At 42.4% G+C, this 24,881-nt stretch overlaps 1 protein-coding gene across 5 annotated transcripts in view; it reads right to left on the reverse strand.

Moving 5' to 3' along the window:
- Positions 1–226: 226 nt before the first annotated feature.
- Positions 227–24,881, reverse strand: part of IGSF11 (immunoglobulin superfamily member 11) — a 301,378-nt gene continuing 276,723 nt past the window's right edge. For all 5 annotated transcript variants that reach the window (XR_008501405.1, XR_008501404.1, XR_008501408.1 and 2 more), the window contains one exon: positions 227–379. The gene's annotated coding sequence lies outside the window, so the exon portion shown is untranslated. The remainder of the gene's footprint in view (positions 380–24,881) is intronic.

Consider the following 24,881-nt stretch of genomic DNA (forward strand, 5'->3'; position numbering starts at 1 on the left):
GCAAGTATACTGGGTTCCAAGTAAGGAAAGTGGGGCAATCAAACAAATCAGCAGACTGCCTTTGCTTAAGAATAGTCAACCTGGGCCCTTTTCTCTCCCTCCTTATGGGCCCTTTTCTCTCCCTCCTTAACTCGCTTCCATCCCACCATCCCAGAAAACACATGCAAAAAGTAGATATTCTAATGTAACCCAAAGATGAATATGTGGAAGAAATCAAAGCACATTTAGTGGCCTCACATGTTTATTAATGTGGCTGAGGATGTTGCAGCTTGTACAGGGTCAATGGCTCATTCAGGTCACACAGCTGCTGGAGGCCATCAGGACCAAGCCCCAGTCTCCCACCTCTCAGTCTATTGGAAGACTTGCTTTATTGGATGCTCTGTGGGAAAAAAAGAAAAACTCCAGGGTTCAACATGTTTGGAAATGCTGCAAGCAATATGCCCTCTAGAGAGTTTCAGCGGTGGACATTATATTAAGGCTACAAAAAGTCTTCCATCGGAGAAACATGTTTAATCCAGCACTCTGCAAACAGCTTTGGCCATGGATTCCCATTGGCCCACAGAGCTTCATAGCATCTATTAGCACCCTCAGACTATATATACCAAGCATGAGCCATAAGAAAAAGAAGGATAAGTTAATCCCAGTTTAAAGGTTATGCCTGAATTTTTCATATGCTCATAGAAGTCCTGGTGTCTTTGCCCACAGAGCTTCATAGCATCTATTAGCACCCTCAGACTATATATACTAGGCATGAGCCATAGGAAAAAGAAGGATAAGTTAATCCCAGTTTAAAGGTTATACCTGAATTTTTCATATGCTCATAGAAGTCCTGGTATCTTTGCCATGTTTATCCACATTTTGAAACCTTTAAATGACTATTTTCAACAGCTAGCTGGGTTCATTTTGAAGGTACTTGGCTAACACCAAGGGAAAATAACATGGGAAGCCGCACTGGACTGATGCTCTCATGAGGTATTCCTTAATGCTTAGGATATGGGCTTCCCAGGCCTGATCCGTGGTGACCTGCACTCAGAAGTCTCCCCTGCCAGCTTCCCTTTTCTATTGTATGACCACAGCTTGCACAGAAGCCCCTGGTGTGGACAAAAGGAACTGGCAAATAGCGATGCATATCCCAGGGGTGGTAATATAGTCCAGGGTGATCAGGCAAGGCTGCCTGCCCACCGGGATGACGAGGGATGGGGGATAGGGACCAGTGCTCAGGAGTCCCATACCTGGAGCCATGGGGACTTGGGTAGGCTTGAGGCAAAACTCGGAGACCTGGAGGAGATCTCCCAGAAATATGAGATTCTGAAAGAAGGGATTTCTGGGAGGGGTGCACAGGCCTAGGACCTTCCCAATGGGGAATGGCCTGGGAAGGACACTGGGAGCTTCACTGGGCTGGGTCATCCAACTGTGTGGCAGGGAACAGTCAGAAGAGCTGAAGCTTTAGGATTCATACAGACCAGTGGCCAAATGAACAAGCTTCTCATGTTTTAGCTTCATAACTTTAGACAAATTACTGAATGCCCCCGAGCCTTGGTTTCTGCATATGTAAAAAAGACACCATAATTTCTGCCTCTCAGAGTTGCTGAGTGGTTTAAATCACATAATGAGTATGAAAACACTGACAGATAATAGAAGTGTAACCAAACACAGGTATAATTGTAATAATTATTACAGTTGTTTATTGAGCATTTATAATGTACCAGGCACGGGGTTAAGTACATGAAAAGACATTAGGTTGTTTAAACCTTCTAGGAACCCTCTGAGGTAGATACTCACACAGCTCTAATTTTATAGCTGAAGAAATTGAAGCCCAGGAAAGTTAAGTTAACTTGCCCAGAGGCACACAGATAGAAGGCAGTGCAGTTGAGATCAGAATGCAGACAGTCTGAGTACAGGAAATATTTTCTACTCTACAAACACTGATGCAAGAAAGTGGCAGAGAGGCAGACAGGCACCTTAACAGAGAAGCAGCCAAGCTCGCTGGGAGGGTGGGCTGTATGTGCCACAACAGTCAACAGCCCCTCCTGGGTCAGTTTAGCCAGCAGAATCTTTTGAGTTCAATTTGCACATTCTGCCTGAGACATAAAAGGAACTAAAAATTCCATCAGAGTATTTATCCAGTCCTCATCGTGGATGGCAAAAAAGCCTAGCTGGGTGACAGTGGCCAAAGGGGACCTGTGCTGACACAAGAGGTGGCCATAGTGTGCTCTGTGCTGACTCCTGGGACAGGCATCTCCCTCCAGCCCCTCAGGCTGAGCCCTATGCTGACGAGACAGAGTGCACAATGCAGGTCAGCCCAGCAGCGGAAGGCCCCACATCAGCCGCATCAGGTAGCAACTGATCACAAGCCCCCTGTGGAAGCCCATTGAGTCTAGTTGGTGCAGCAGCCCTTGGCAATCCGGAGGCAAAAGCTCCTAGGTGGAGATTAAACCATAGGAAAACTATTTGCCCAGTTGGGATTTGATGGACAAGCCCAGCCAGCCCTGAGTGATCTTTGGAAGCAGGTCTGTGGGGACTTTAAGGAGTGAAAGCATCCATGGAATGGGGTAAAAGCAACTTTTACAGCACCTGCCTGCACTTGGCCACACCAGGCAGTCCTCAAAGGTGTGTAGAACCCAATTACTCGCGTAAATAACAGATTCCAGTCATTGGTACCAAGATTTCCTGGGCTGGGAAGAGGCAGACACCAGCAGAGGAGATCCTCTCTGTTTTGCAAGATGGGTGCACAGGCTTAGGACCTTCCCAGTGGGGAATGGCCTAGGCAGGACACTGAGGAGGGCTTGAGGAGAACCCTTGAGATTAATTACAGCACAGGGTTAGGTCAAAGGGTTGGAGTGGGGGATTTCAGATTTGAGGCTGTAGTGCAGGGAATAGGAAGGAGTGCTACATGCCTGCCCCCAATCCCATATGCATCATGAAATTCAGTATAGAAAAGTATATCTCATGAGTGAAATTATCTAGCCAGAAACCTACAGAGCAGTCCAGAAAACCAAGCAGTGCAGATGAGAAAGACAAAAATCGGCCTTAAAGCACTTGAGGAGGGAGATGAGGCTGGGAGAAGGAAAGAAAGGAAGGGGAGAAAAAGAAAGGAAGAAGGGAAAGAAGAAACAAAAGGAGGAAGGAAAAGGGGGAGGGAGGAGACGAGGGCTCCTAAATGAAATCCTTTAGATGAAGAAACTGCATATCCAAAGTCAGCCCATACGTGATAGGACACTTTTATTCTATTGGTTATCATTTCAATAAAATCTATTGTTTTAAAATAGTACCATCAGACTTTCAGACAAGTCTGCTCTTCACTATAGCTTTCACTCTTGTGATAAAGGGAAAAAAAGAGTTTAAAATTAAACATAAATGATAAAAACCTCAAAATTTTCAAGTCAAATTTCATTAACTGATAAAGGTCTACCCTGAGCCCTGGGCAAGGGCAGTGGAACGGATTTGGTTAATTTGGAAGATTAAAGGCATTCTGAATAATTGAGGCCACATTAGAAGGAGACTCCATAGTTTGAATGACATTCCAAAGTCAAGAGACTAAAGAGCCAAGAGTTCTTACCCTAAAAGCCTTGAACCTCAATGGCTGATAAGAAGAAACAGAAAATACCAATTGGTAATCTACCTGTTTATACATAGATTTATCTTTCCTTTGGTTAAGGAATTTGACCAGTAGAGTCTTGAATATTTTAAGGTGTTCTGTATAAAGTAATGTGTTATCTTGACAGTTTATTAGCAACAAAGTCAAGAAGGTCAAAACTGAAGACTCCTTCTATAATTTCCGCTCTGCTTACATCTTAATAAAAGGTGTCTCTTGCAACAGTAAACAGAAACCAATCTGCATTTGCAGGTGCAGAAAAGGTGCTTTCAAATATATTAGAATCACAGAATGGCATAAGCTTAGAAGGATGTGCATTACTCAACATTCTTTAGACCTTGGCAAGATACAAAATGATCTTTCTTTTCTTGGTTAAACAGAAGTAAATGACAAAGTCAAAAGGATACAAATCTAAACCAGTTAAGACTATGTTCGTTTTGTTATTGTTGTTATTAATAATAATAACTTATGCAGTCCTTTATAGCAGAGATCCCCAAATCCTGGGCCACGAACTAGTACCAGTCTGTGGCCTGTTAGAAACCAGGCTGCACAGCAGGAGGTGAGTGGCTGGCAAGTGGGCGTTACTGCCTGAGCTCCGCCTCCTGTCAGATTGGCAGCAGCATTAGATTCTCATAGGAGTATAAACCCTACTGTGAACTGTGCATGCAAGGGATCTAGGTTACGTGCTGCTTATGAGAATCTAACTAATGCCTGATGATCTGAGGTGGAACAGTTTCACTGGAAACCATCTTCCCCAACCCCCATGGCTGTGGAAAAACTGTCTTCCATGAAATCAGTCCCTGGTGCTTTATAGGTTACTAACAATTTCCCACAGTTCATTGGTCAGCACTGCTTTGGTTGAAGGTATGTGTGTGTTAGGGGCAGGTCAGACCTGAGTGTCTCATCCCTCACTCCGTCACACCCTATGAAGTAGCTTTTGAGGCTAAATGAGACACAGAATTTTAATAACCATAGCCATAAATTGTCTGATTTTATAATCTATTTACTATCATGGTTATGGTTGCCTCCTTAACTTCTCTTTCGTCTTCTCTTGGTAAACATCAAGATTCTCATTCTAGAACCCACACCCTGCCCACTGTAGCCCATGTGCTTTGGTGGAAACTAAGGCACACCTGATTCCAGATTTGGGGCATGTAGGAAAATAAGTGTTATCCTGTCCCTAGGCCACAGTTAGTGGTTCAAGGCTAGGAATACAGCACAATGTGGGCCCATGAAATTGTATGCTGGAGTTTTCTAGGAGGCCATAAGAAAGAGCATCCCCTCTTTTCCAAAAGACTCCCAATGGGTTCCCATATTTACACACTGCAAATGTGGACAAGAAACCTGGTCCTCGAGTTGGAGAGTGATGGAGAATTATTCTCAGGATGAGGTTGGCACATAGGAAGGCAAAAAAGGACAGAGAGAGAAAGAAATACACTGACATTGTGGTCTGCTGAATCACACCCATCCTGAAGCTCACCATAGTTCTAGACCTCTAATTACATGAGCTAATAAATTTTTTTGATTACTTAAGCTAATTTGATTTGGATTTTCTGTTACTTGTAACTGATTTTACCCTAACTGATATAGTTACTAAGTGAGGTTGTTTCATCAAATGTTCTCTCTTCATTTTAGAGATAATTGTGAAGTTCTAATATTTTATATGACACAAGAGCACATAGCTAGTAATTGATGAAACAAAGGCTCAAATTCAAATCCACTGACTCCAAGTTCAAGTGCTCTTTCTTTTGACATGTGCTCTGTCAATGATATGGTCCCAAAAAGCCCCTTTTTCAGATTTATGATTGCCACTAGGTTTGAATTTAAATATTTCAACATTATGCAATTGAAATACAAATTTGAGTATTGGCTCAAAAAATTATCTGTTAATGAGTAGCAGTGTTATTTTTTATAGAAAAGCACCATCAACCCACTTGTGGACTGGGCAGTAAACCCATCAAACACCTCCACTCATATCACCACCACCAATATCAGGCATGAAGACAGGCTGGCCAAAATATGGTAGATGGCTAGGTATGTTGTTCTTATAGGAAAGGTTATAAAATATATTAAAACAGAAGTCCTAGGTCAGTTATTTAATGCCAGTTAACAACATTGGTGATTAGGCAGTGTAGAATCTTAAACATAGTTGTCTTCCAAGAGTTCGTTATCTAATGGGAAGAGAGAAGATATTGATACCCTCTCCTGCTACACCTTCTCTCCACTATATTCCTTTCCCATAGCCCGGTTGTAAGATTAACTCTATGTACATACATGCTAAATAATTGAGGGGTGGATCAGGAATCTTTCTACAGTCACAGAAAAGAGGGCCCAGCTTTGCGTAAAAATCAACTAATTAGGCTGTGCACAGTGGCTTATGCCTGTAATCCCAGCATTTTGGGAGGCCAAGGTGGGAGGATGGCTTGAGCCCAGGAGTTCAAGACCAGCCCTGGGCAACACGGCAAAACCCCGTCTCTACAAAAACTACAAAATTTATTCGGGCATAGTGGCACGTGCCTGTAGTCCCAGCTACTTGGGAGGCTGAAATGGGAGGATTGCTAGAGCCCAGAAGGCAGAGGTTGCAGCAAGCCAAGATGGCATCACTGCACTCCAGCCTGGATGACAGAGTGAGACCCTGTTTCAAAAATAACAAATTTTTAAAAATGAATTGTATAAAAGTGGGTACAGGCAGGAGGAACAGAAAGAAAATAGAATAAAGAAAAGTGATTTGTTCCCTGAAGTTATACCTCAGGTCATCAAAGATGTAAACGCAAGTTGAACCAAAGGTGAAAAAACTTTGGGCTGCCTAGAGGTAAAACAGACATCAATTATCATTCTTTTAAGTTAACATTATTTTTATTACAACTAATTTCAGACTGATAGGGAGGAGTAGGAACTAGGCAGTTATAGCCTATAGCCACTATAGAGAGGGTCATGCTCTTTCCACTACTTGGAATATTGACTTCTTCTCTTTTAAAATTTCTGCATAGTAAGAAGGTTAAGAATAGTGCTCAGGAGTTCTAGATTCAATATAGATTTATAAATCTGGATCCAAAGCCCATTTCCAACATTAACTATTACATGACTGCATGACTGGACAAATTACTGAATCTCTTTAAAACTATTTCCTCATCTACAAAATGGGTTGTTGTAAGGATTAAAAATACCTGTGAAATATTTGAGAAATAGTAAGTATTCAATAAATTGAAGATGCTATTCACTGCCATATTCCAATCATCATTAAAAACTTTGGGCCGGGCGTGGTGGCTCACTCCTGTAATCCCAGCACTTTGGGAGGCCAAGGTGGGCAGATCACGAGGTCAGGAGATCGAGACCATCCTGGATAACACAGTGAAACCCCGTCTCTACTAAAAATACGAAAGATTAGCCAGGCGTGATGGTGGGCGCCTGTAGTCCCAGCTACTTGGAAGGCTGAGGTAGGAGAATGGTGTGAAGCCGGGAGGCGGAGTTTGCAGTGAGTCGAGATCACGCCACTGCACTCCAGCCTGGGCAACAGAGCAAGACTCTGTCTCAAAAAAAAAACAAAACAAAAAAAAAAAACTTTGCCCAGATTCCTAATTGCTGATCAAGCGTTCTCTGGCTTCCCATAAACCCTGATCATCTGACCTAGAGCAGCTACTGAAGCAGCAGTTACTAAGGCTCTTCTAAAAGCTCTGGCTACCAACTCCAGAGAGGGCTTCAGTATTAACTCTTTCCATTCCAGACCCAATCCTTCTTCGCTGGTTTTGCAGACTCTCAGTAGGCTAAAGATCACTCCTCTACATCACTGCTTTGTTTTCTGGGTTCCTGGGCTCTTTCCCAGGTTGTCTTAGCTCAGATATGCCTGCCCTAGAAGTAAGCAACTTCTGATGACCCAGGTTAGCATCCTGGAGAAGGGGTATCTCTTGGCGGGAACCAATGTGTAAGGCAGGATTCATGTGATCCTTTTTCACAGAGGGTCTGGGAAACTGCAAAGGCTCACATCTCTTTCTATATTCTGGTAAAGACTATGAGTCTCAAGGGCTCCTATATTGGCCTTGTCTGAGAATCCTTATTACAGTTCCAAGCACAAACTCAGGTAAGATTTTATATCGGTTAAGGTACAGTAAGGAGACAGAAAGCACCAAAGAAATGTGAATAGAGAGAATTTAATATAAAGAATGGTATAAGGCTATTAGCCGAGAAACAGAGAGAATGAAAGAACATTAAGGTATTATGGAGGCAGCAACTGCAGGAAACAGCTATCATCTCTAGGGCTTGGAGAACAAAGTAGTTTGCAATTATTAAGACTTAAAGAAGGAAAAAAAATTACAGGAGGGACACTGACCTCTGGGGGGAGTGGAGGGGTGGCAGCTGACTAGTGCTATTGTCTCGAGGGGAAAAAATAAAACTGATCTTCCAAGTAGTGGAAAATCTGTAAACCAAATTCAGGTACTGCTACAAAAAGGAACTGCTGCTGCCAGAGTGAAGAAGCTTTACTGAGTGACACCCAAAGGAACAAAAAGCAAACAGAAAGGAGTTAAGTCCTTTCTTCTTCCTTTAGCCTCTCAGTCTCCCTCTTAGTACCCCCTACTGGCAACGTGAATAAGTAACCAGCTGGCAAACCATAAATATGATTGGCAGAGTATCACATTTATGGTGGCTTTGGAGGTAAGAGACAGGTCTTAATGACTGACAGAAAGCACCTATCCTTCCCCTCAACCAGAGATTTTCTACACTGGGAAACTGTGGAGGTTCAGAGACATCCACTATGCTCTTCCCTATTTCAAAGTACCCCCAACATTTAGCCCCAGTAGCCCCTGAAGAATCCAGGGATTTCCCAAGAATATAAAAGGCATAAAGGGCCTCCTAAAACTGCCCAGACTAGATCTAGTTCCTAGGTTATAAATCCTATTAAAAATGAGAGCAACTAAGAGAAAAGCCAAGTCTCTAATATCCACAAATGCCTAAATACTGTCTCCTATGACCATTACCACTGCTCCACCAAGGTTCCTAGGATGATTGATAGATAGACAGAACAAAGCCAAAAATGCATGATCTTTATTACCATGAGTTGTTTACCCCAATCCCAATGTGGTCCTTGGTGACCAGACTCAACCACATGGAAGATCCCTTTTGCCTAAGAGGCATATAAGCATAGCAAACTCAGAGACCCCCTAGATCCCTTTCCCATAAGCTGACACATCTTAATCCTCTGAATATTACCACTCCAATGGGAAGGAAAAGCAATTCCAAGGAAAAGCACACCAAGAAAATAGTTTCTTCCCACCATCCAAGCTTACACACCAAGGCAGTAAGCTCTTCCCAGGAGGAAAAAAGAAGCAAAGGAATAGAGAGTTACCCTTACCCCTCTCACCAAGGCCCAACTCCAGGTAATATGGGCCAATAAATGCCCTTAGACCTGTTTGGAAACAAAGCAAGGAAACGAAAAGTGGTTCCAAGATGACTCATGAGCTCCCAATAGACTAAAATTACCCTGACTGTTCGTTTTCCCTAGTATGGCTGTTCTTCCTCAAAATAATATTCCAGTAGCATATCCAAAAAAACTCAGTCTTTCATAAAGCCACATTTCCCATCCCTGTTCCCAATTTTATAAATAGACTTAATCCAAGAGATGACCAGTTTAGCTCATCAAAACTATTGCCTATAGGAACATCTGAGATGGGTTCAAACAAAACATGAAGTTGTCACCAAGGACATATATTACATAAGGCCATATTAGTCCATATTGTGCTGTTATAACAAAATACCACAGACTGGGTAATTTGTAATGAACAGAAATTTATTGATTTGTGGTTCTAGAGGCTGGGAAGTCCAAGATCAAGGGACCAGCATTTTATGAGGGTCTCCTTCCCTCCATAGCAAAAGGGCAAAGAGAGAATAAGACAGAGCAGGAGATAACAAAACTCATTCTTTCATAAAGAACCCACTCCCTCAATAATGACATTAATTCATTCATACAGGCAGAGCTCTCATGGCCAAATTACCTCCCATTAGGACCCACCTCCCAACACTGTTTCATTGAGGATTAACACTAGCATTTCTTAAAATTCAAGCGCAGTACACAGGCACCCACAAAAGATCATTGGAAACTGGAAACACTGATTTTCAAACTAAATATCTCAGTAAGTTAATTGACACAGAAGTGGTTAACAGCAAGACACAATTAATGCCCTGGAACACCAATTATAAGAACAATCTCAAAGCACAGAAAAAAAATGGTAAGGTGAAAGATAAAAGACTTAAAGGATAAATTCAAGAGAATAGAAATGCCAATAATAGGAGGTCTAGAAATCACAAATGAAATACAGGAATGAGAAGAAATAATTAAAGTAAATAAAAAATAAAAGAGAACTTCCTGAGATAAAGGAAAATTCAAAATTTCAGATTAAAATTACATTAAATTACAGACAAATTTGACTGAAAAAGATATTCCCAAGCATATCCTGTTAAAACTGCTGAATTCCAAGGATAACAAAAATATTATAAGTTTCTAACAGGAAAATTATCTACTAAGAACTAGCATAAAACTCCTTATCAACCACATTGGAAGCTAGATGTTGGTGTACTATCTAAAAAACTACTGAGAGCAAAGAAATGCAACCCAAGAATTCTGTATTCAACCCTGATATTATTTAACTGTCAGAAGGAAAAAATAATAATTTGTAGATATGCATGTCATTCATATTTCACCAGAATAAAATGCTCAAGAAAGCACTATAATAAAAAACAAAAGAATCATGACAGAAAACTCAATATCTAACATAATGAAGAGGAGAGGAAACAATGATGAATATAAAGCTTTGCAGCCCATGTGTGTGAGAGAGAGAGAGAGACAGAGACGGAGATGGAGACAGAGACAGACACAGAGAAAACAATAAATGGATACTGATAAACTATGGGAATGAATGATGTAGGCACTAAATAAGGATTATTAAAATAGAAGGAATAAACATCAGTAAAAATTTTAATAATGCCTAAAAACAAAAAGAACTAAACTATTTCAGCAAAATGTTAAGGTCAGGAGTACAGAGAGGAAAGAGGATGTTGACGTATTCCAAAGTGTCACCTGGGTTGGAGCTGGAATTTATTAGATGATGAAAGTTAACGTATTCTTAAAGTTTTATTTTATTGACATCATGGTAAGAGAATAAGAGGGGGGATACAGGGTCTTGATAAGGGAAATAGGCAAAATGTTTAAAAATTAAATAGTAGAGAAATATGAATATGAGTTTGAATAACACAAAAGAGAATGGCAAAGTATAGTAGAAAATTAACAAGAGGAGACAAATTAAACGAATATCAACTTTAACAAACCAGCAAAAACAATAATTTAAAAATAAAACTCATTTGGATTATTTAAATACTTTAAGTATTCCATTTTAATTTATCTATTGGCTTTCTGGTTATTTTTTTTTTTGTTTTATCTTATTTCTAATGGCTGCTCTAGGGATTTTAAGATAAATATCTAACCTTACCATCTCAGTCTAATTAGAGATCATTATGTACCACTTTTTATAAAAGTAGAAGACTCCTAACCATATAGCTCCCTTCACCAAACTTTATGCTATAAAGATTATATATATTGCATATTTGCACAGTGAGAAACCCTATGTTTTTGCTTTTTTCAGTCATACATAATTTAAAGACTTTAAGAGAAAAAAAGTCTTTTGTATTCACTGAGAGTTTTGCCACTGTTGTTTTTCCTTCATTTCTGAAGATTCTTTCATCCTGAAAAAAACTTTCGTAGACATTTCTGAGAAAGCAGATCTACCCATGATGATTCTCTTAGCTTGCCTTCATCCAAGAAAAGCATCTTCATTTTATCTTCATTCCTGATGGATATTTTCACTGGACATAGAATTTGAGGTTGACAGTTCATTTCTTTCAGTATTTAAAGTTTTCGTTTCATTCTCTTCTGTCCTTCAAGGTTTTTGATGAGCAATCTATAATCATTCTAATTATTGCCTCCCTGTATGTAACATGTAATTTTTCTCTAGCTGCTTTCAAGACTTGCTTCTTTATTTTTTCTTACATCACTTTGACTATGCTGTATCTGGGTGCAGCTCTCTAAGTTTGTCTTGTTTAGGTTTCACTGAGCTTCCTGAATGTAAATGTGTGGGCTTTTCCCCTCCAGATTTGGAAAGTTTTGCTGTTATTTCTTAAAATGTGTTTTCTCTCACAATCTCTTTGTCTTCTAATTCTAGAACTTCCATAAAACTTATGTTAGAGCTTTTAATATTGCTCCACAGGTCTCAAAGACTCTGTTCATTTTTTTCAATCTTTTATTTTTTTGCTCCTCAGATTGGACAATTTCTATTGATCTATCTTGAAATTCACTTATTTATTTGTCTTACCCACCATGCTATTATGCTTATCCAGTATATTTTTCTAGTTTACATATTGCATTTTTAGTTCTAAAATTTTCATTTTATTCTTATAATTTTTATTTATCTTCAAAGAGCTCACATTTTTTTCATTTACTTCAAGTGTTTTTCTATTAGTCCATTTTCACACTGCTATAAAGAACTACCTGAGACTGGGTAATTTATAAACAAAAAAGGTTTAATTGATTCACAGTTCCACAAGGCTGGGGATGCCTCAGAAAACTTACAATCATGACTGAAGGTGAAGGGGAAGCAAGGCACGTCTTACATGGCAGCAGAGGAGAGAGAAAGAGGGAATCACCACATACTTTTAAAACATCAGATCTTATGAGAACTCACCCACTATCAAGAGAACAGCATGAGGGAAACTGCCCCCATGATCTAATCATCCCTCTCTCAATAAGTGTGGATTACAACTGGAGATGAGGTTTGAGTGGAGACACAGAGCCAAACCATATCATTCTGCCCCTGGATTCTCCAAAATCTCATGTTCTTCTCATATGTCAAAACACAGTCATGGCTTCCCAACAGTACCCCCCATTCCAGCATTAACTCAAAAGTCCAAGTCCAAAGTCTCATCTGCCTATGAGCCTGTAAAATCAAAAACAAGTTAGTTACTTCCAAAATACCATGGAGGTACAGGCATTGGGTAAATGCTCTCATTCCAAATGGGAGAAATTGGCCAAAACAAAGGGGCTATTGGCCCCATGCAAGTCCAAAACTGAGAGAGCAGTTTTAAATCTTAAAGCTCCAATATAATCTCCTTTGACTCCATGTCTCATATCTAGGGCACACTAATGCAAGTGGTGGGCTCCCACGGCCTTGGAAAGCTCTGCCCCCATGGCTCTGCAGGGTACAGCCCTCTTGTACCCTGTACCCTCTTGTACCCTGTAGCCCTCTTGCTTTCATGGGCTGGCATTGAGTGCCTGTGGCTTCAACGCTGGATCTACCATTCTGAGGTCTATAGGATAGTAGCCCTCTTCTCACAGCCCCACTACGCAGTGCTCCAGTGGGGACTCTGTGTGGGGTCTCCAACCTCACATTTCCTCTCTGCACTGCCCTAGTAAGAGGTTCTCCATGAGGGCTCTGCCCCTGCAGCAGAATTCTGCCTGGACATCCAGGTATTTTCATACATACTCTGAAATCTAGGCGGTGGCTCCCAAGCCTCAACTCTTGTCTTTTGTGCACCTACAGGTCCAATACCATGTGGAAGCCACCAAAGCTGGGGGCTTGCATTCTATGAAGACACCACTAGAGCTGTACTTTGGCCCCTTTTAGCCATGGCTGGAGCTGGAGTGGTTGGGATGCAGGGCACCATGTCCTCAGGCTGCACAGAGCAGCAGGGCCCTGGGCTCAGCAAATAAAAGCATGTTGCCCTCATGGGCCTCCAAGCCTGTGATGGGAGGGGCTGCCATGAAGACCTCTGACATGCCCTAGAGACATTTTCCCCATTGTCTTGGCTAATAACATTTGGCTCCTCATTACTTATGCAAATTTTTGCAGCCAGCCTGAATGTCTCCCCAGAAAATGGGTTTTTCACTTCTACTGCATGGCCAGGACGCAAACTTTTTTTTTTTTTGGTAGAGTCTTGCTCAGTTGCCAGGCTGGAATGCAGTGGCACAATCTCAGCTCACTGCAACCTCCGCCTCCTGGGTTCAAGTGATTCTCCTGCCTCAGCCTCCTGAGTAGCTGGGACTACAGGCACGCACCACCACACGTGGCTAATTTTTGTATTTTTAGTCGAGACACGGTTTCACCATGTTGGCCAGGCTGGTCTCAGTCTCCTGACTTCATGATCTGCCTGCCTCGGCCTCCAAAAGTGCTGGGATTATAGGTGTGAGCCACCTTGCCAGGGGCCCAGGCTGCAAACTTTTATGCTCTGCTTCCCTTCTAAACATAAGTTCCAATTTCAGATCATCTGCTTTTTGAATGCATATGACTATATTCTGTTAGGAGCACCCAGGCCACACCTTGAATGGTTTGCTGCTTAGAAATTTCTTCCTGTAGATACCCTAAATCATCTCTCTCCAGTTCAAAGTTCCACAGATCCCTAGAGCAGGGGCACAATGCCACCAGTTTCTTTGCTAAAGCATAGCAAGAGTGACGTTTGCTCCAGTTCCCAATAAGTTTCTCATCTCTATCCAAGACCACGTCAGCCTGGACTTCATTATCCATATCACCATCAGCATTATGATCAAAACCATTCAGCACATCTCTAGGAAGTTCCAAACTTTCCCTCAGCTTCCTGTCTCCTTCTGAGCCCTCAAAACTGTTCCAACCCCTGCCTGTCACTCAGTTCCAAAGTCGCTTCCACATTTCCAGGTAGATTTATAGCAGTGCCCCAAACTCTTGGTACCAATTTTCTGTGTTAGTCCATTTTCACACTGCTATGATTAACTACCTGAGACTGGGTAATTTATAAACAAAAGAGGTTTAATTGACTCACAGTTCTGCATGGCTGGGGAGGCCTAAGGAAACTTACAATCATGGCAGAAGGCAAAGGGGAAGCAAAGTACATCTTACATGGTGGCAGAGAAGAATGAGTGAGGGAAACTCCACACACATTTAAACCATCAGATCTTGTGAGAACTCACCCACTATCATGAGAACAGCATTGGAGAAACCACCCTTATGATCCAATCACCTCCCACCAGTTCCCTCCTTCAACACATGAGGATTACAATTCAAGATGAGATTTGGGTGAGTACACAGAGCCAAACCATATTAGTGTTTAACTTAACATCATGGAGCATAGATATAAAAAAAAGTTTAAAAACTTTGTCTGATAATTCTAACATCTGAGTGATCTCAGGATTGGTCTCTGTTGATTGCCTTTTCCCTTGAGAATTGATCACATTTTTTTGGTACTTTGTATGTCAAGTATCAGATTGTTATGTCATGTAGAGTTTGGGTTCTATTAATAAACCTTTGTGTTGATGAGTATGTAAAACTGGGTCTGTCATATATCTCCAGAATGTAAAAAGGTTTAGCCACTTTACAAAACAGTTTTTCAGTATCTTGTAAAGTTAAACATATACCTGCTATGTAACTCAGCCATTTTATTCCCGCATATTTGCCCAAGATACATAAAAGCACATGTCCATACAAGGACTGCTACATGACTGTTCACAGCAGCTTTCTTCATGAACTCCCAAAACTGGAAAAAAACCATATATTCATCAATTGGCCACTGAATAAACAAATTGTGATATATCCATAAAATGGAATATAAAAGAAATGAACTATTCCTACACACAAAATAGATGAGTTTCAAAATCATATGCCCTTTGAAATAAGTCAGGCAAAACAGAGTGCATACTATATGATTCCACTCATATAAAATTTTATATCTAAACTAATGTATATTAGCAAAAAGCAGAACAGTGTTTGCCTAAAGACAGGAGTGAAGAGAGGGAGAGAATATAAAGAAACACAAAGAAACCTTTGCAGGTGTTAGAAATATTCATTATCTTGATTGAATATGGCTTACAAATGTATACATATATCAAACGTGATCAAATTGTCCACTTTAAATCTGTACATTTCATGTGATTTAATTATTTATATCTCAATAAATGGGATGAAAAGAGGACCAAACCATGTAATGAATACAAAGCATAAAACAAGAGAGATGGAATACCATCAAATATATCAATCCTTACATTGTGCATGATTTAATTCTTCCACTAAAAGATAAAAGACAAAGTGTGTTTTCTCTTTAAAAAAATTCTAAGCTTAAAAAAACCACTTAAAGCAGTCATGAGAGCTTGAAAATAAAGAGATATACAATGAAATCATGGGAAAATATAGATAAAAGAAAGCTGGATAGAGCATTTTAAAATCAGATCACCATGTAATGAATACAAAGCATAAAACAAGAGAGATGGAATACCATCAAATAAACCAATCCTTACATTGTGCATGATTGAATTCTTCCACTAAAAGATAAAAGACAAAAATAAGTTTATTTTCTCTTTTAAAAAAATTCTAACCTTAAAAGAAACACTTAAAGCAGTCACGAGAGGTTGAGAACGAAGACATACACAATGAAATACTGGGAAAAGTATAGATAAAAGAAAGTTGGATGGAGCATTTTAAAATCAGACAAGGTTATTTTTTTAAAAAAAACTTTTTTTAAAGCAAGTTCAGCTGGGCCCAGTGGCACATGCCTGTAATCCCAGTGAGGGACTAACTGGCTAAATTGGCTGGACTTCCTGGGTCAACAGGGACTTCCCTAAGGGGACTTTCACCTAAGCCAAAATGAGTCACAGCTGCAAGCTAAGGGATTGCAACTTCAACCAATTATATAGGGAGTTTAAGCTCTAGCTGCAGCCTAATGTTGGCCCGCCAACCCACAAGCAGAGAGAAAATAAGCTAATTCTATAGGACAGAAAAAAGAAAAGGGGAGGGGTCATAAGGGGATATAAGCATAAGACACCCATGCCAGGCCACCTTCCAGGTCCCCTTGCACCGCATGGAAGCTTTACTTTCTCTTTTGCTTTACTTTCACTTTCACTTTAATAAATCTTGCCACTGCACACTCTTTGGGTCCGTGCATTTCTCTAGTCAAGCTGTAACACTCCATGCTGTGGTCCACAGCTTCATTTCTTGAAGCCCATAAGACCACGAACCCTTTGATTGAGAAGAAAATCTTCAATCAGGAGAAGACTTCTTGTCTCATTTCTGGGGGCTCGTCCAGGATTTCTCCAAAGCAGTGAGTAACATCAGACCCCTTTTGCTTGCTATTCTTTTCTATCTTCTTGCTAGAAATTGGAGGAAAACACCAGGCACCTGTCAGCCATTTAGAAGTGACAAGTGTGGCTGCCGGACTTAAGACACAGGTGTGAGGCTTTCTGGGAAAGGGCTCTCTAACAACCCTTGGCCCTCCGGGCTGGGAGTATTAGGTTGCCTGGAACCAATTCCACCTTTCTCTACCTTTCCTGGGAAAAGCCAAGGGCTGGCTAGAAGTGGAAAACTGAAGTCCTGAACTCCTGGCACTGACCCGGTCGAGATTATGGCACAGTGAGAAGCCTCTACTCTGCAGCTGCCCATGCATGTGTTCCCTGCCTTTTCTGACCCATGCCTCCTGGGTCCTAACATCCTCAGAGAAGACTTTCTTGAGGCCCTATCCTCCAGGATCCTTCCTACCCCTGAGTCTAAGAATCTTTTGGCTAGGAGCCAAAGTCAAGTGGCAAGGCAATCCAAAGACCCTTGCTCATGGGGCCCCCAGGCTTATTCTTATGCAGATGGGTATCATTATCCTTATACAGGACTTGTCTCTCATAACCTGTACCCTCGACACTATCCGGGACATCAAAAGGCATGTCAGTGGCTGATAGAAGGCCTAGGAAATTTTTCCTTTTGTTGGCCTAAACTTACTCCAGATTGTAGAGGCTACTTTAATTACTATCTTTCCTGTCTGGGATCAGTGATTAGAACTGTAGAACATCTCCACTGGAAGCAGTCATACATATGGGCCGAAAACAATATAGCAGACAATAGGTCCCCTGGTCCAAGGCCAAAGGTCAATGAATATTCTTATGAGGGCAAATGAGGACAGAAAATTCGGGTACAAAAAGCACTGTTTCAACCTTGGTCCTCCAATTCGCCATTGCCTACTCTAAAACTGTTGTGCTCCAGTTCCACTTTTATGGAATTCATCTTGCTGGGAAAGCTCCAAGCCCAGAAATATGCTACTTGGTGCCTGGTCTCTGAACTCAAAATACACCCCGAACCTAAGACCCACTCACAGATGCAAAGGCAATTGTGAGCATGCTGGTAAGGAGCCACTAAAATCCAGCAGCCCCATCTCCCTTTTTTTGCAGCTAAAAAAGTGCGGGAAATGAGTGCGGGCAAAACTGCTACATCAGTAAGTGCAATTAAATCAGATCAGCAGGGTTCCATGGGTGATTGCACACCCTGGAAAGAAAAGGACACTAGAACCATAGGGGACACCGTAGGGCTATTGCTCACTAGGGGATGACTAGGGGTGCAGGCACTCCTATGTTCTCCTTTCAGATGGGAGATGTTCTCTCAAAAGTGAAGCCACCCCTGAGGTGTATTCTGGATAATTGGGATCAATTTGACCCTCGAATGCTGAAGAAGAAGCGACTTATATTTTTCTGCAGCACTGCCTGGCCACAATATTCTCTTCCTGGAGGAGAGACATGGATGCCCAAGGGAAGTACAAACTATAATACCATCCTACAGTTAGATCTCTTCTGTAAACAAGAGGGCAAATGGAGTGAAGTGCCATACGTACAGGTTTTTTTCTCACTAAAGGATAACCCACAATTATGTAAAAAATGTAATTTACATCCTACCAGGGGTCCTCAACGCCTACCCTCATACCCTGGTCTCCCCACAGCTCTCCCTCCCACTAGTAAGGACTCTTCTTTGGCCCTAACAGCCCAAAAGGAACCAGAAAAAAAGATAGTCAAGGAACCGAAAGGCGCCAGTGGCCCTTGATTGCGCCCCCTCCAAGCCATGGGAGGAAGAGGAGACTTTGGCCCAGCATGAGTACATGTCTCCTTTTCCCTCTCAGACTTAAAACAGATCAAACTGGACCTAGGAAAATTATCAGATAATCCTCATGGATACACAGACATCTTACAGAGATTAGGACAGTCTTTCGATTTAGCGTGGAGTGATATTATGTTGTTGTTAGGTCAAACATCAACTCCCAGCGAAAAAGAGGCCACCTTAGCTGCGGCCCGGGAGTTTGGGAATCTCTGGTACCTAAGCCAGGTAAATGATAAAATGACATCAGAAGAAAGGGAACAACTCCCCGCAGGCTAATAGGCGGTTCTCAGTGTGGATCCCCATTAGGACCTCAATTCTGAGCATGGAGACTGGAGTCACAGGCACTTACTGACTTGTATACTAAAGGGATTAAGAAAGGCCAGAAAAAAGCCAATGAATTACTCAATGATGTCCACCAGAATGCAGGGAAAAGAAGAAAACCCTATGGCATTTTTAGAGAGGCTAAGGGAGGCATTAAGAAAGCATACCTCCTTGTCACTGGACTCTATTGAAGGCCAACTAATTTTAAAGGGTAAGTTTATCACTCAGTCAGCTGCAGACATTAGAAAGAAACTTCAAAAGCCTGCCCTGGGCCCCAAGCAAAATTCAGAAACTCTATTGAATTTGGCAACTTCGGTGTTTTATAATAGGGATCACGAGGAGCAGGCTGAATGAGGAAGACAAGACAAGAAAAGGCTGCTGCTTTAGTCATGGCCCTCAGGCAGATGAATTTTGGTGGCTCTGAAAGAAAGAAGGGCTGGGCAGGCAACCTGCCTAACAGGGCTTGTTATCAGTGCAGCTTACAGGGGCACGTCAAAAAGGACTGCCCAAACAAAAATAAGCTGCACCCTCGTCCATGTCCCTTGTGCCAGGGGGAATCACTGGAAGGCACACTGCCCCCAAGGGCAAAGTCCTCTGGGCCAGAGGCCACTAACCAGATGGTCCAGCAACAGGACTGAGGGTGCCCGGGGCAGGTGCCAGCCCATGCCATCACCCTCACAGAGCCCCAGGTAAGCTTAACCATTGAGGGCCAGGAAACTAACTTCCTCTGGACACTAGCATGGCCTCCTCAGTTTTGCTCTTCTGTCCCAGACAACTATCCTCCAGGTCTGTCACCATCAAAGGGGTCCTAGGACTGCCAGTCACTAGGTATTTCTGCCACCCCCTAAATTGTGACTGGGGAACCTTATGTTTCTCACATGCCTTTCTTATTATGCCTGAGAGCCCTACTCCTTTACTAGGAAGGGACATATTAGCTAAAGCAGAGGCCATTATATACTTGAATATAGGAGAAGGAATACCTGTTTGCTGCCCTCTACTCGAGCAGGGAGTTAAACCTGAAGTCTGGGCAGAGGAAAGACAATACAGACGAGCAAAAAACGCTTGTCCAGGTCAAGTTAAATTCAAGGATCCTACCTCCTTTCCTTATCAAAGGCAGTACCCCTCAGACCAGAAGCCCAACAAGGGTTACAAAAGATCATTAAAGACCTAAAAGCACAGGGATTAGTAAATCCATGCAACAGTCCATGCATCACTCCTATTCTAGGCATGCAAAAACCCAACGGACAATGAAGGTTAGTGCAAGACCTCAGAATTATCAATGAGGCAATTGTTCCTCTGTATCCAGTTGTACCTAATCCTTATAATCTACTCTCCCAGATACCAGAGGAAGCAGAATGGTTATACAGTCCTAGAGCTTAAGAGACACTTTCTTCTGCCTCCCTCTGCATCCTGACTCTCAATTTTTATTTGCCTTTAAAGATCTTTCAAACCCAGCATATCAGTTTACCTGGACTGTCCTACCCCAAGGATTCAGAGATAGCCCCCATTTATTCAGCCAGGCCTTAGCCCAAGACTTAAGTCAGTTATCCCACCTGGACGTTCTCATCCTTCAACATGTAGATGATTTGCTGTTAACTGCTAACTCAGAGACCTTATGTCATCAGGCCACCCAAGTGCTTTTAAACTTTCTCGCCCCTTGTGGCTACAAGGTTTCAAAAGCAAAAGCTCAACTATGTTTACAACAGGTTAAACACCCAGGGCTAAATCTATCCAAAGGCACCAGGGCCCTTAGTGAAGAATGTATTCAACCCATTCCGGCTTATCCTCACCCCAAGACATTAAAACAACTAAGAGAGTTTCTTGGCATAACAGGCTTCTGCCAGATATGGATCCCCAGGTATGGCGAGTTGGCAAGGCCACTATATATGTAATTAAGGAAACTCAAAAAGCTAATACTCATTTATTAGAATGGATACCTGAGGCAGAAACAGCTTTTCAGGCCCTAAAAAAGGCCCTGACCCAGGCCCCAGTGTTAAGTTTGCCAACAGGGCAAAGCTTCTCTTTACATGTCACAGAAAGAACTGGAATAGCTCTTGGAGTTCTTACTCAGGTCCAAGGGACCAATTTGCAACCAGTGGCATACTTAAGTAAGGAAACTGACATAGTTTCAAAAGGCTGGCCTCTCTGCCTATGGGTGGTGGCTGCAGTAGCCATCTTGATATCCGAGGCAGTTAAAACAATACAGGGAAGAGATCTTACCATATGGACCTCCCATGATATAAACGGTATACTCACTGCTTAGGGGGGTTTATGGCTATCAGAAACCGCCTACTTAAATATCAGGCTCTGTTACTTGAAGGGCCGGTACTGCAACTGCGCACTTGTGCAGCTTTTACCCCAGCCACATTTCTCTCAGACAGTAAAGAAGAAATAGAGCATAACTGTCAACAAGTTACAGCCCAAATCTCTGCTGTTCAGAGGACCTTCTAGAGGTCCCCTTAATTGACCCTGACCTCAACTTCTATACTAATGGAAGCTCATTTGTAGAAAAGGGACTTTGGAAAGCAGGATACATGGTGGCCAGTGATAATGCAATACTTGAAAGTAACCCCCTCGCTCCAGGTACCAGTGCACAGTTGGCAGAATTGGTAGCACTCACCCGAGCGCTGGAACTGGGAGAAGGAAAATGAGTAAATATATATACAGATTCCAAATATGCTTACCTAGTCCTTCACGCTCATGCTGCAATATGGAAAGAAAGGGAATTCTTAACCTCAGAGGGAACACCCGTTAAGCATCAAGAAGCGATTATGAAATTATTGCGAGCTGTGCAAAACCCTAAAGAGATGGCAGTCTTACACTGCTGGGGCCATCAAAAAGGGAGTGAGAGGGAAGCAGAAGGAAACTGCCGAGCAGATGCTGAAGCCAAAAAAGCCTTAAGATGAGATCCTCCATTAGAAGTGCCCATAGAGGGACCTTTAATATGGGACAATCCTCTCCAAGAGGCCAAACCCAATATTCATCTGAAAAAATAGAGTGGGGAACCTTATGAGGACATAGTTTCCTCCCCTGAGGATAACTAGCAACCGAGGAAGGAAAAATACTTTTACCTGCAGCTAGCCAATGGAAAATACTAAAAACCCTTCATCAGACATTCCATCTAGGTATCAATAACACCTATCAAATGGCTAAATCATTGTTTACAGGACAGGGCCTTTTCAAAACTATTCAGCAAATAGGGAAGGCCTGTGAAGTCTGCCAAAGAAATAACCCCCTGCCTTATTGTCAGGCTCCTTCAGGGGAACAAAGAGCAGGTAGTTACCCTGGAGAGGACTGGCAACTAGACTTCACCCACATTCCCAAATCCCAGGGACTTCAATACTTCCTAGTCTGGGTAGACACCTTCACTGGTTGGGTTGAAGCCTTCCCCTATAAGACAGAAAAAGCTCAGGAAGTAGCGAAACCCTAATTCATGAAATAATTCCCAGATTCCAGCTTCCTCATACTTTACAAAATGACAATGGCCCAGCCTTCAAGGCTGCAGTAACTCAGGGAATACCCAAAGTACTAGAAATACAATACCACCTCCACTGTGAATGGAGACCACAGTCCTCAGGGAAAGTTGAAAAAATGAATGAAACCCTCAAAAAACACTTAAAAATACTAACACAGGAAACTTACCTCGCATGGCCCACTCTGCTACCCTTGGCTTTGTTAAGAATCTGTAACTCCCCATAAAGAATAGGGATCAGTCCCTATGAAACACTCTATGGACGGCCTTTTCCATGAATGGCCTAGTAATTGATAGGGAAACAACAGACCTTGTGAAAAGCATAACTTCCCTAGCAGGCACATTCTAAAAGCATTGCCTGAAAGACATCACAGAGAAAAAGGAAAAGAGCTATTCCATCCTGGAGACCTAGTATTAGTCCCTCTACCTCCCTGTCCCTACACCCCTCCTGGGAAGGACCATATCCAGTCATCCTCTCTACTCCAACTGCAGTTAAGGTAATTGGGATAGAATCTTGGATTCATCACACTCGAATCAAGCCCTGGACGCCACCAGGAGGACTCCAGGAACCAACAACCCAGGACCCTGAAAACAATGCCTCCTACACCTGTGAACTGCTGGAGGACCTGTGTCTGCTCTTTAGGTAAATTCCTAAGGAAATTAACTAATCACCACTCTCCCCTATGGCCCCCTCCTATTTCAAATTCCTCCTAATAGTCTTTATGCTTCCCTTGGCTAATACTGTCCCTTCATGTACCTGCACCACCCCTGGCTTCAGTTCTTCATGACTCCTGGGAAACATGGCAGTAGTCAATTTTGCACGCCTGTTTGGGAGGGGGGGCCTGCTTTACTGCCCACACTTATATGCGCAGAGAGTGCTATAAGGCTGCTACCCTCTGTACACATGCAGGCACCAATTATTGGACAGGGAAAATGATCAGAGCTGATTGTCCAGGCAGATATGGAGCCACTCCTTGTTGGACCTACTATACACACGTTGGCCTATCCAACAGAGGTGGGGTCCAAGATCAAGCCCAAGAGCAACACCTTCAGAAGGTGATCTCCAAACTGGTTCAAACCCCCAGCACACCCAGTCCCTACAAAGGATTAGACCTCTCAAGGCTACATAAAACTCTTCGCACTCACTCCTGCTTGCTAAATTTATTTAATGTCACCCTTACCAAAATTCACAGGGCCTCCAGCCAAAATCCAACTGCCTGCTGGATGTGCCTCCCCTTATGCTTTAAACCATATGTCCCAGTTCCTGTTCCCAAACACTGGAATGCCACCGAACTGAGAGCAAACACCACAGGCCTGGTGGGCCCTTTAGTCTCAAATCTAGAAACAACACATATATCAAATCTCACCTGTGTAAAGTTTAGCACAACAATTGACACAGCCGCCTTCCAGTGCAAAATATGGACTACCCTACTTCCACGACTCTCTTGCTTGCCATCAGGAATCTTTTTTGTTTGTGGCTCCTCAGCTTACCGCTGCTTAAATGGTTCCTAACAAATTCTATGCTTTCTCTCCTTTTTGGCGCCCCCCTGTGAGTATCTACACTGATCAGGAGTTACAGGATTTTCTTCTACCCAAACCCCATTACAAACGGGCACTAGTACTTCCATTCATTATCGGGGCTGGGACACTAGGACTAGGAACCGGCATTGGAGGCATTACCACTTCCACCCAATTCTATTACGAATTATCACAAGAGTTAAATGATAATATGGAACAAGTCGCAGATTCACTAGTCACCTTACAAAGCCAGCTTAACTCTTTAGCAGCAGTAGCACTTCAGAATTGGAGAGCCTTAGATTTATTAATAGCAGAAAGAGGTGGGTCCTGTCTTTTTCTAGAAGAGTGCTGTTGTTTCGTTAATCAATCCGGAATTGTCACCAAGAAGGTTAAAGAGCTTCGAGACCAGATACAGCACTGGGTACAAGAGCTCCAAGACACAGGACCTTGGAGTATTGTCAACCAATTGCATCTGGAGAAGACATCCTGGCTTCTCCCCTTCTTGGGACCCTTGGTGGCTGTTATGATCTTGCTTATCTTTGGACCCTGCATTTTTAACCTCCTTGTAAAATGTGTCTATTACTGAATAGAATCCATGAAACTGCAAATGGTTCTACAAATGGAGCCCCAAATGACCACCACTAGCACCTACTATTGAGGACCCCTAGACCAACCCACCAACCTGTTCTCCCACCACAACACTGAAGAATCCCCTCCCCAGGAAACCTCAACTGCAGATCCCCTTCTATACCCCAGTTCAGCAGGAAGTAGCTAGAACCATCGTCACCCAACTTCCCAACAGCACTTGGGCTTTCCTGTTGAGAGAGGGGACCGAGGGACTAAGTGGCTAAGTTGGCTGGACTCCCTGGGTCAATGGAGACTTCCTTAAGGGGACCTTCCCCTAAGCCAAAATGAGTCACAGTTGCAAGCTAAGGGATTGAAACTTCAACCAATCACATAGGGAGTTTAAGCTCTAGCTGCAGCCTGACGTTTTTAACCAGTCAGGCCTACCAACCCACAAGCGGATAGAAAATAAGCTAATTCTATAGGACAGAAAAAGCAAAAG

Source organism: Pongo pygmaeus, chromosome 2 (genome assembly GCF_028885625.2).
Source record: "Pongo pygmaeus isolate AG05252 chromosome 2, NHGRI_mPonPyg2-v2.0_pri, whole genome shotgun sequence".
Lineage (NCBI taxonomy): Eukaryota > Metazoa > Chordata > Mammalia > Primates > Hominidae > Pongo > Pongo pygmaeus.